This window comes from Triticum dicoccoides, chromosome 5A (genome assembly GCF_002162155.2).
Source record: "Triticum dicoccoides isolate Atlit2015 ecotype Zavitan chromosome 5A, WEW_v2.0, whole genome shotgun sequence".
NCBI classification, from domain to species: domain Eukaryota; kingdom Viridiplantae; phylum Streptophyta; class Magnoliopsida; order Poales; family Poaceae; genus Triticum; species Triticum dicoccoides.
Genome location: NC_041388.1, coordinates 214,996,086 through 215,009,041, shown reverse-complemented (window position 1 = coordinate 215,009,041; position 12,956 = coordinate 214,996,086).

Here is a 12,956-nt window from a genome sequence, read left to right as displayed (position 1 = left end):
AGTCGGTTTGCAGAAGAAGGAAATTACATATCCGGACGCCAATCTTGCCATCCACACATAGGAGAGTCCTATTCGGACATGGGGGAAGGTCTTCTACCTTGTATCTTCACGACCCATCAGTCCGGCCCATATCACACAGCCCGGACACCCGAGGACCCCCTAATTCAGGACTCCCTCATCGACCGCTGAGGATATCATGGAGGATAACTCTGAGCACCACGCGCCCCCAGGATACACGGATGGTCGCGTGGGTACGTCACCTGGAAACACAAATGGTGGTGCTGAGGGACATGAGCCTTACGTGCCCCAAGCTCTCACCCGGGAGCAGCGAGATGAGCTTCGTCACAAGAACGAACAACTACTGAACACTCCCATCACCGAGAAGACTCCCGAAGTGTTGTCCATGGAGTCAACTTGCCTGGCTCCTTGGCCGAGCACGATTGCCTCGAGCAGCTTCAGAGGGAGCTGGAGGAATGCGAGTGCCGTCAACCCAGTTCCGATCGGCACAAATGTCAGCTCTTCTCGAATGACCAGCTGTCCATGTCAAAATCGGTGGATCTCGGGTAGGGGGTCCCGAACTATGCGTCTAAGGTCGATGGTAATAGGAGACAGGGGACACAATGTTTTACCCAGTTTCGAGCCCTCTCTATGGAGGTAATACCCTACGTCCTGCTTGATTGAACTTGATGAATATGAGTATTACAAGAGTTGATCTACCACAAGATCGTAATAGCTAAACCCTAGAGGTCTAGCTTGTATGGCTATGATGATTTCTATCTTCCGAACTAAGTCCTCCGGTTTATATAGACACCGGTAGGATCTAGGGTTACACAAGGTCGGCTACAAAGATAGGAATCTACATATTTAGTCGCCAAGCTTGCTTTCCACGCCAAGGAGAGTCCCATCCGGACATGGGTGTACTCTTCGGTCTTCGTATCTTCACAGCCCATCAGTCTGGCCCATGACTAACAGGCCGGACGCCCGAGGACCCCTTAGTCCAGGACTCCCTCAGTAGCCCCTAAACCTGGCTTCAATGACAAGGTATCCGGCGTGTAGGCCTACCTTCAGCATTGCAAGGCGGGTTCTTTCTTCCGAACTCCAAAATAGTCTTCGGATGTATTGACGTGTCCGGACCTGTAACACACACCACACACAACCGCAAAGAGAATATAGTATTCCAGGAGTCCAATCTGCTGTCAACTTTTTACAATGTGACATCACGCTCGCCCAGTTTTTCGAACCGTTTCCTTTCCCGTTGTTCCACGTTTCGAGGCGTAGTTGCTATTGGCATGTTCTGTCCAAGCAGAGATCGTGTCCCCTTATTGCGGGATTCTCATTAATACAAGCACGGGTAACCCAACCGTTCCATTGGAAAGATTCCTTAGGAATAGGCAGGCTTTCAGGCTCAGGAAGAGGCATTTAATCCCCGCTGCCTTTATAAAGGAACCAAGGGTCGTCCTTTTCGACACCAAACTTCTCCTCAGCCTCTCCAACCTCGAGTTCTAGCACCCAAAGTTTCGACTTTGAGCTTCCCCATTATGTCCGGACCCAGCCCTCAAGGCCAGTGGGTGGCTTCCTCCGTTACCGAGGAGGATATTGCGAAGCTTCGATCGGCCAGATACCTGACCGCGGAAATCCACCATAGGCTTCCTGCTCAAGGGCAGGTTATCCCAACCCCGAGATCCGGCGAGAGGGTCATGTTCATCTCACACTTCCTTCGAGGGCTAGGGCTCGCTCTTCACCCCTTCGTCCAGGGACTAATGTTCTATTATGGACTAGATTTTCACCATCTAGTCCCGGAGTCTTCCCTCCATGTCTCGGCGTTCATCATTATGTGCGAGGCGTTCCTCCGAATCCCCCCACACTTCGGCTTATGGCTCAAGACCTTCAGTGTCAAACCAAAGGTAGTCGACAGGGAACAGGTGGAGTGCGGCGGTGCTGTAGTCAGCCTTCTCACCAACACTCCTTGGCCAAAAGGCTCTTTTGCCAAAACTTCCAATCAATGGTAGCGAGAGTGGTTTTACGTTACAGAGCCCCACAACAACAAGTGGGTAGCTACACCCATGTTTCGCCCTAGCCCACCGTTACAGCTTGCATCATGGGCCAACAAGGGGGCTGGATTGGGGATCAGTTGATGAAGTGTGAACTCTACAAAGCCGCATCCGAACCCTCCTCGAGAGGGACATCGATCTGGTCAGCGTGATTCAAGTAATGTTGAATCGCCGAATCCTTCCATGCCATCATAGGCCTCTCCGTATGTGGGAGTTCAATCCAGTAGGACCAAGAACCCTCCAACATTCTTCGGCATTACACACAAAGGGATGTGGCAGTTGTTTTTCAGAAAACGAAAATGTTGGCCGGACAATACTAAGGACACAGGCCTTGACTGTAACTGTCTGCATACCTCGATAAGCACTTGATTTCTGAACACCCCCCCCCCTCTTTTTTAAGTATGGCGTAATACATTACTGATCAAACTATCTCCTTCCAGGGCTGGATAAAGAAAGTGGAGCTGATTAGGTGTCCGACCCCTCACCCCGAGGGTTCAGCGGTTCCTGTATTAACAAGGATGCTAGCCCCGGCACCGTACCTAATCCCTGTGAAGGAGGGAAAGGCAGAGAGGACCAAAGATGGACCCCATCCCGAAGGTGCGCCAGACATCGCGTCTGGAGGAATCAAGATTCCATCGTCTGAAGACAAAAATGAAGGGGAAGTCAATGTCTCTACCCCCATGGGAAGAAAAGGGCCGCCTCCGAAGATTGGGAGGAAAAGGCTCCTAAGCGAGGCAAGATGCCTTCGTCGGGTGGCTCGGGCTTGGAGGACAACGTCATCGCGCCGTCCCATGACAAGGACAAGCCTCAGGCCAAATCTTAAGTGAACAAGGGTGTTTTAAACACGTTCCGTCCCTTTCTTGTAACGTCTAGAATATATGCTTTTTTGAAGTTCGGCACGTAGTCTTCTTCAACAATCATCTTCCTCGGGGGATCTTCTCCGATAGATGATGGAAAGCGAGACGTCTCCACCAATCTCCTCGTCCAATAGGGCAGACGACTTCTAGGTGTCGTCGCGGAGGGTCTCCCCCGATCAACAAGTGGTGCAAGGGATGATGAAGACACAACCCGGAGGTGATACTTCGGTGGCCCAGGGTCCAGGGACCAACAATAAAGGCCCCGAACATTCTGGTCTACTGCCGGATACGGATAAACAGATCCCTTCAAAGGAAGGCTGCACTCCTACAGCAGCCTCCATGGACCCAGAGGCGCCTGATATATTGATGAACATGCTGCGACAGGTGTCCGTCCCAGAGGAACATCGTACCTTGATGGGCACGGTGATCGAAAAGGTCCTGGCCGCAAAAAGCGGATTGAATGAGGCCTTCGTGGGCCTGCTAAGAGGCTTCGTGGTTTGTACCGTAATATGTTCGATTGTGTTTTATTCAAGAATACACCTGTGTATAGATAGTAGCCCCTGAGACTCTGATGGGCTTCCCGAGGGAGGCGATCAAAGGATCAAATGATATGCCCAGGAAGTAATATGATTAATTGGAACACAGGTTGTGACCTCCCCAGAAAATGTCCCGACTGTAGAGAATGCGGATTTGCAACGCAAGATTAATGAGTCAGGTACTGATATCGCACTTATCAATAGGCATCTTGACGATTCGCAAGGTACGTATTCGATGCAATCCTTACATATACGTTTTTATAATATAAGCGTGACGCTGAAAGTTGCATACTGGAATATGCATGGCTGCAGATGGTGCCACCGCCATTGAGATTCTTTGGGCGGAGCTGGCCCGGGCCAAGGAGCAGGCCCAGTTTAGTAATGCAGCTGCCGAAAAGGCATCGACCGAGTTAAAGGCCGAACAAGCTGCTCGGCACCAAGATGAAGAGAAAATATCCTCGATGGTGCTCGAACTGAAAAATGCTACTAGCCGCTGTGAATTCCAAGAGGAGGAGAATAAAGCCAAAGCGGCTGAGCTTGACAAGGCCTTGCCAGACGCAAAAGAAGCGCGGTCTGAATCTAGAAAAGCCCGTGAGGAGATCAGGCATGCTAGGGAGATTGTGGCTGGTAAGCCCTTTTTATTACAGACGAAGTTCGGCGATCCGAATTATGCTCAGCTTAACCAAGTATGGAGTTCTCCAGACGTGTTTTTGGACCTGCCGAAGTGTTCATCCGAGGCGGCGCAGTTTTATCAAGCGCAGGAGGGATATACAATGGAGAAGCTTTTCTGGTCATAGTTCGGCGCATCAAAATTCCCTCTGCTGCTGAATGACCAGATGTCCCAATGGGCCGAGCTTCACAGGATGTCCGGCACTGCCATGAAGAACGTCATTCTTCAGCTGTGGCCGGTTGAGCCGATTCCGAATAGCTATTTCGGCTTGGTGTGGCGGCTTGCTAATGCGGTGCCCCGCATCGACACCATGAAGCGGTTGACGTGCATTGAAGGTGCCTGGATGGCCTTTGCCCGAGTCAAGACATACTAGGGGAAGATGAAGGCCGCTGATGTTGCAGCGCAAGGTCCACCCAAGGGCAAGGACCATCACGCACCAGAACATTACTTTGAGGATGTCTTAGAGGTTACCCGCTTAATAGGGGTCAATGTTCGAAAGGCATAATATTTGAGTGAACTCTTTATGAATTGTAAAAGACAATTGTTATAATCATTCTATATTATTATTTCGCCTAAAGGCTTTTGTTCCTCCTATGCGGCCGTTTGTATATGACCTGAAAGTTTTCCAGTCGTCGGCTTCAGCCCCCTCGTAGGAAGTACGGGGGTGTTCGAAAAAGCATCTGATCACTCTTGACCCAATGTCTTGGTCCGTGAAGGAGGTGTCAATGCGGCGAACCAGGCAACCAGACTATAGGGCGTTAACACATTCACTTAGCCATAGGAGTTTTATGGTGGGTCTACGACATAGCCCCTGGTATGTATGCGGCTTATTCATGCGATGCGTTTACATATTTGACCGGAAAGAGGTCCTTCGTGTGACACAGAGGGAATCGTGAAAGATTCCGATAAGTCATCGACTGGTTGGTCAGCTCTCGCCACATCATGACAGTAAGTTTTTGGCTTTCTCTACTAAGGTGCTTAACCAAGTGAACTGGAAGCACAATCGCAGTAGTTCTCCCTTTACTACCCTAGCCGATAGAGCGGAACGTAGGATAGCAAGCACAAGAGCCGGGCAACCCAACTATTGACCCAAGACATGATTTGGAGATGATGCATATAAGGCCAAACTCGCGACGTTGAAGTACGCTATAGAGCTATTCAGACTTGTCGGCAACTCCTTTGTTCCTATACCGAGCCCCTGGCAAGTTATGCCGAGGTGTACGTTTGAGGTAACTGTAGGGGCAAAACCCGATCCTTTTAGAAAAGAGTGGATCATTTTTACTGGGATCTGAGTGATGTGCCAATCGTGTATATAGATAACAAAGCCACAAACCCGGCTATTTGATATGCCAGGGGTCGAAGGCGGAGGAAAAAGGCACCTTACAGTCTCAAAATAGAGAGTAAGGTCTACAAAAAGTTACTTTGGACCTCCTATCGCACGTCTGTGCCGCCTGTCATCGGTGAAGGGACTCGTTGATGGAAATAGCCCTTAGGTGAGTGTACGAACCCGAACTCCGATAGAGTCCGAGGCCAGCCATTGAGCCACCTGTGGAGGGAAACAAGAAAAAAAAGTTAAAAAAAGGAAAGTTATGGGAGTACTTTCAGGTCCGTCCGTGTTGTCCTTCCACCGTTGCCCAGGGTATTTTAAGTGTATAGTTATGTATGTGCGGTACAGATTTTCCAGGTATATGAGGCGCACAGTGGAAGCCGAACTTCTAGTCCTATATGGGATTTGAACGGTCATGTTGAATGGAGACCGGTGTCTTGATGGCCGACGAGGTATGTGGTGTAATGCCCCCACTGTGTAGTTCGGCTGAGGTAGCCGTAGTGTGATCCTTTGCACGAAGAGAACACTCCACGCATTCCCGGTTGGAGACGGTGCCATGTGTACCATGTTCACTGTCTTTACTTTGGGGGGAAACTGCTTCTGCTCCCCGGTGTTTGGTTGGCGAGTTTCATCATCGTCACCGTCGCCGGGCAGCTTCTTCCCCTTGTATTCGGTGCTTAACTTGCCGGCCTGTTTGAAGACCCAATAGCTTCTGTTGGTGTGGTTAGCTAGTTTATTGGGGTGGCCATGAATCTGGCAGGGCCTATCCAATATCTTATCCAAATTGGATAGTCCGTCTCTGTTTGCCTTGAATGGCTTCTTCCGTTGACCGGGTTTGGGGCCGCTGAATCTGGCATTGGCCGCTGTGTCATGCGCGCCCTCATTACTATTGCCACGTTTGTGCATATTGCTTGGTGATTTCCCGTTGCCGTCTCGAACGTCGGAAGTGCCTGGGGCGCTGGCGCTGTTGCTTCTACGAGCGAGCCAGCTGTCTTCCCCTGTGCAAAAGCGGGTCATCAGAGCGGTAAGGGCTGACATGGATTTTGGTTTTTCGTGGGCGAGGTGGCAGGCAAGCCACTCATCCCGGACACTGTGTTTAAAGGCCGCCAGGGCATCTGCGTCCGGACAGTCTACGATTTGGTTCTTTTTAACTAAGAACCTAGCCCAAAGCTTTCTGGTTAACTCTCCGGGGTGTTGGATGATGTGACTTAAGTCATCGGCGTCTGGTGACCGGACATATGTACCTTGGAAGTTGTCATGGAAAGTGTCTTCCAGATCCTCCCAGCTGCCGATAGAGTTTTCAGGCACATTGTTTAACCAGTACCTTGCTGGTCCTCTAAGTTTTAGTGGGAGGTATTTGATGGCATGAAGGTTGTCTCCGCGAGCCATGTGAATATGGAGAAGAAAATCCTCGATCCAAACCGCGGGATCAGTTGTTCCATCATACGACTCGATATTCATGGGTCTAAACCCTTCTGGGAATTCATGCTTCATTACTTCATCAGTGAAGTAGAGTGGGTGTGTGGCGCCTCTATATTGGGCCACGTCGCGACGTAGCTCAGATGGAGTCCGTCTGCAGATTTTGGCCTGGGCATAACTAGACTTGTCCCCCCCGAATAGGTAGCCGACATCGCGTGTCGAGGCACGTCCTCGCGATCCGTAGATCGTCCTGGTTTGTCGTGCTCTGCCATCCAGGTTCTGCTGAGGGTCGTATGTATGACGTTGAGCTGTTTTGTCTCTGTTTTTTCTTTGGGGTGAGGCGGGATGCTGTTCAGCTTGAGCTGCCGCTTTATCCCGACTGCATAGTGGTCGGTTAGCCGCATTGTCCCGACCGCATGGTACAAGTGCCGGCGCCTCCTCATCGAACCGAGGTAGCAAGATGTGCTTAAGGTAACCCTTGGTTGTGTGCTTGGGGCTTTATTCTTTGGCCACTAGGATGTCTATCCATCTATCCTTGAGCAGGTCTTGGTCCCCTTGAAGCTGATGCTGTTTCATTTTCAGGCTCCTTGCCGCGGCTAATAGCCAGCGTTTAAAGCGCTCCTGCTCAAGAGGTTCCTCAGGCACGATGAAATCCTCGTTGCCGAGGCTCTCCTCATCCTCGGAGAGCAGAAGATAATTACTATCCTCCGAGTCTTCGTGTATGGCCTGTTCATGCGGGCTATCGTGCCTGTCCTCTAGTTCATCCTATTGGGATGTTTCCCCAACAGGGGCTTCATTGTCTTCGACATCGTCTGGGGTGTTGTTTTCTCCGGTGTCGGTATTACTGTCTTTTGCACGACGTGACTTAGAGCGGTGCCACTGACGCCGGCGTATGGGCTGTGTCTCAGGAGGTTTATCCTCAACTGGATCTTCTTTGTCATCGTTGTTAGTTTCTTTAGGTGTATCCACCATGTATACGTCGTATGAAGAGGTGACTGTCCCACGTCCGGTGAGTGGCGGGTTTCGGCCCTGCTCTTCTTCGAAATCGTCGTCTATACCGCCGAAGTCTTCGGAGCCGTAATCGAGCATGTCGGGTTGAGTCCTCGACAGTGGCTATGGAGTGGGTGGCGGGTGGGAAGCAAGATTATCCATCATCAGCCCCTAGTTCCAACCGAACATAGTTCGGCTGTGAGTCCCCCGCCAAGGACAGATTTTTCAATGAGTTTAGCATGTCGCCCAAAGGCGAGTGCTAGAAGATGTCTGCAACACTGAATTCGAAGATTGATAAATGATCAAGTTCGGCATCCGTGGGCTCACATGGTTTAGAACATACGACCGAAAACGAGTATAGAGTTCCGGTGGCACAGGTATTGTGTCAGATCAAGTCTATGTGGGGCTCCAACGCCGTGGAATCTATGGCCTCCATGGCAGGGTCGATCCTCCCGTCCTTGGATTGTGTAGTCTGCTCTGGATCTAGGCTCAGAGCGGTTATGGGAGTTGTTTCCTGGATGTGTTCCGATGACAGATTTAGGTCATGTCCCTCGGGGTGACCAGGAGTGGTAGCCGCGGTCTCAAATCCGGCGAAGATCAAGTCTCCACGGATGTCCGCAACGTAGTTCAAGCTCCCAAATCTGACCAGATGGCCAGGGGCGTAGCTTTCGATCTGCTCCAGATGGCCAAGCGAGTTGGCACGCAGAGCGAAGCCGCCGAACACGAAGATCTGTCCAGGGAGGAAGAGTCCCCCTTGGGCAGCATCGTTGTAGATGGTTGAAGGAGCCATCGAACCTCTTGATGACGGCATAGTGGAACTCTCAATGAAAGCACCAATGTCGGTGTCAAAACCGGCTGATCTCGGGTAGGGGGTCCCGAACTATGCGTCTAAGGTCGATGGTAACAGGAGACAGGGGACACAATGTTTTACCCAGGTTCGGGCCCTCTCTATGGAGGTAATACCCTACGTCCTTCTTGATTGATCTTGATGAATATGAGTATTACAAGAGTTGATCTACCATGAGATCATAATAGCTAGACCCTAGAGGTCTAGCTTGTATGGCTATGATAATGTCTATCCTCTGGACTAAGTCCTCCGGTTTATATAGACACCGGGAGGATCTAGGGTTACACAAGGTCGGTTACAAAGTAAGGAATCTATATATTTAGTCGCCACGCTTGCTTTCCACGCCAAGGAGAGTCCCATCCGGACACGGGTGTAGTCTTCGGTCTTCGTATCTTCATAGCCCATCAGTCCGGCCCATGACTAACATGCCGGACGCCCGAGGACCCCTTAGTCCAGGACTCCCTCACCAGCCTTCTAAGTATCAAGTCCTCAGCACTCCATTGCAAAATTTGGCAGCTACCACTCGGATTACGGATTCTATCCAGCCCTCTGGCTCTATGGCCGGAGAAGGGATTCGGTAGATCCAGGCACTCCTGAAGACAGCGCTGTCGCAGAACGCAGTGGTGTCTCCGTCTAGAGATCGGATTCACAGCACGACAATGCGCGCGGAGACTGTTCAGTCGGCTCATTGCCCACTCGGCTTGGGTACGCGCCGAGTCACCTCCTCCTTAAGAGATCATCACGAAGATTCGAGGCGCGATCGAGTTGCGTCGCCCCAGTGTCACGACAACTATGACCGCGCCCTGATGCCTCCACCATGAGATGGTGCATATGGGTGCCAGCCCTACGACGATAGGCGAACACACAGCGCCAATTGCAGGCCGAGTCCCACTCGTCACAGAAGGGACACTCGAGACCCGCAGTTCAACGCGAGACCAGTTCTCGCTTAGAACCTGGTCGACAGAGGCCCAACCCCGTGAGAGGGCGAGGATCACGACGTACCGAGTGGTTCTGTAGCATCGGGTCCCGAGTGCTTCAGTCGTTTCATACGGACAGCGGAGACTCCCAACAACTTCAGGTTGGCCACGGGATCAGCAAGTTCACTGGCGAGTCCAAGCCTGAGATTTGGCTGGAAGATTACCGAGTGGTAGTTCAGATTGGCGGTGCCAATGACAATGTGGCCATTAAGCCTTTGCCGCTTATGCTCGAGGGCTCTGGTCGGGCGTGGATTACACAACTTCCACTAGGTAGCAATTTGTGTTGGGACGACTTGGCAAGAGTGTTCATCAAAACTTTTGAAGGCACTTACAAGAGACCGGGTGGCCTAGCCGAGCTACAACACTGTGTGCAGAGACAAAATAAGACTCTCCGTGAGTTTGTTCAGCGGTGGACCACCTTGCACAATACAGTGGAGAATGTCACCGAGCACCAGGACATCTGCACCTTCAAGGACGGAGTTAGGTACCGGGAGCATAACATGAAGTTTGCTTAAACTGAGACAACAACTATTAATCGGGCTATGTTAATAGCCAATTGGTACGGCAGTGGTGAAGAGGAAGACTGATAACCCACAAGTATAGGGGATTAGTTGTAGTCTCTTTCGATAAGTAAGAGTGTCGAACCCAACAAGGAGCTAAGGGTAGAACGAATATTCCCTCAAGTTCTATCGACCACCGATACAACTCTACGCATGCTTTACGTTCGCTTTATCTAGAACAAGTATGAAACTAGAAGTACTTTGAAGGTGTTGTAGGATAGGTTTGCAAGATAATAAAAAACACATAAATAAAAACTAGGGGCTATTTAGATAAAGAAACAACTAAGTTAGTTTTAATAGGGAGCCTTTTGTCACAAGAAAGCTATTTGTCCCTAGGCAATCGAGAACTAGACCGGTAATTATTATTGCAATTTTATATGAGGGAGAGGCATAAGCTAACATACTTTCTCTCATTGGATCATATGCACTTATGACTGGAACTCTAGCAAACATCCGTAACTACTAAAGATCATTAAGGTAAAACCCAACCATAGCATTAAAGTATCAAGTCCTCTTTACTCCCATAGAAAAACAACCTACTTACTCGGCTTTAAGCTTCTGTCACTCTAGCAAACCACCATAAGCAAATCATGAACATATTGCAAACCATACAGTGGGGATTTGCTACTTCTTGAGCTTGAGTTGGTTTTTTCCTTAAATAGGTAAGGGTAATGCAGCAAAGTAGAGATAAGTATTTCCCTCAGTTTGAGAACCAAGGTATCAATCTAGTAGGAGACAACACACAATGCACAAATCACCGAATACATGCACAAACAATCAAACAACTTGCACCCAACACGATAAAGGGGCTGTCAATCCCTTCACGATTACTTGCAAAGGTGAGATCTGATAGAGATAGATAAACGATAAAGTAAATATTTTTGGTATTTTTGGTTTATAGATCGGAAAGTAAAAGATTGCAAAAGTAGTAAATCGAAAACTAATATTGTAGATCGGAAACTTGTATGATGGAAAATAGAAACTTATATGATGGAAAATAGAAACTTATATGATGGAAAATAGAAACTTATATGATGGAAAATAGAAACTTATATGATGGAAAATAGACGCGGGGGCCATTGGTTTTACTAGAGGATTCTCTCATGATAGCAAATAATATAGTGGGTGGACAAATTACTGCCGAGCAATTGATAAAAAAGCGCAAAGTTCTGACGATATCTAAGGCAATGATCATGAATATGGGCATCACGTCCGTGTCAAGTAGACTGAAACTATTCTGCATCTACTACTATTACTCCACACATCGAGCGACTCCTGCTTGCATCTAGAGTATTAAGTTCATGAAGAACAGAGTAATGCATTAAGTAAGATGACATGATGTAGAGGAATTAACTCAAGCAATATGAAGAAAACCCCATCTTTTTATCATCGATGACACCAATACAATATGTACCTTGCTGCCCCTACTGTCACTGAGAAAGGACACTGCAAGATTGAACCCAAAGCTAAGCACTTCTCCCATTGCAAGAAAAACCAATCTAGTTGGCCAAACTAAACAGATAGTTCGAAGGGAATTACAAAGATATCAAATCATGCATAAAAGACTTCAGATAAGATTCAAATATTATTCATAGATAAGCTGATCATAAATCCACAATTCATCGGATCTCGACAAACATACCGCAAAAGAGTATTACATCGAATAGATCTCCAAGAACATCGAGGAGAACATGGTATTGAGAATCAAAGAGAGAGAAGAAGTCATCTAGCTACTAGCTATGGACCTGTAGGTCTGAGGTAAAATACTCACGCTTCATCAGAAGGGCAATAGAGTTTATGTAGAAGCCCTCCGTGATCGAACCCCCCTCCGGCAGGGTGCCGGAAAAGGCCCTAGATGGGATCTCATCGGCACAGAAGGTTGCGGCGGTGGAAAAGTGTTTTTGTGGATGCCTCTATTGGTTTAGGGATATTTGGGAATATATATGCGAAAGAATTAGATCAGGAGGTGCATGAGGGGCCCACAAGGGTGGGGGCGCTCCCTCCATCCTTGTGGCCCCCTCGTGGCTCCTCCAACTTCATCTACAGGTGTCTTGGTTTGCTTCTGGTCCAAGAAAAATCATGCGAAGGTTTTATTCCATTTGGACTCCGTTTGGTATTCCTTTTCTACAAAACTCAAAAACAGGGAAAAACAGGAACTGACACTGGGCCCTAGGTTAATAGGTTAGTCCCAAAATAATATAAATAGTACTAATGCATATAAAACATCCAAAACAGATAATATAATAGCATGGAACAATCAAAAATTATAGATACATTGGAGACGTATCTAGATCCCTCACGCTTGTGCAACACCGAACACCAAAGGACAGCACCAATAATAAAACATACAACTCGAACCAATCACGTTCATAGGAAAAAACGGATCTACTCAAACATCATAGGATAGCCATACATCATTGGGAAATAATATATAACGTTGAGCACCATATTTAAGTAGAGATTACAACGGGGAGAAGAGGTGTTACACCTCTTCATAGAGGGGAAGAGAGTTGGTGACGATGGCAGCAAAGTTGTTGTTATAGATCACTGTCACGACGATGGCCCCGACGGTGTTCAGCCGCCACCGGGAGAGAGGGCTAGAGAGCCCCCTCCATCTTCTTCTTCCTTGGCCTCCCCCTAGCTGGGAGGAGGGTTTCCCCTCTAGTCTTGGCCTCCATGGCGGCAGAGGGGCAGGATCCCCTCCAAGATTGGATCTCTCTCT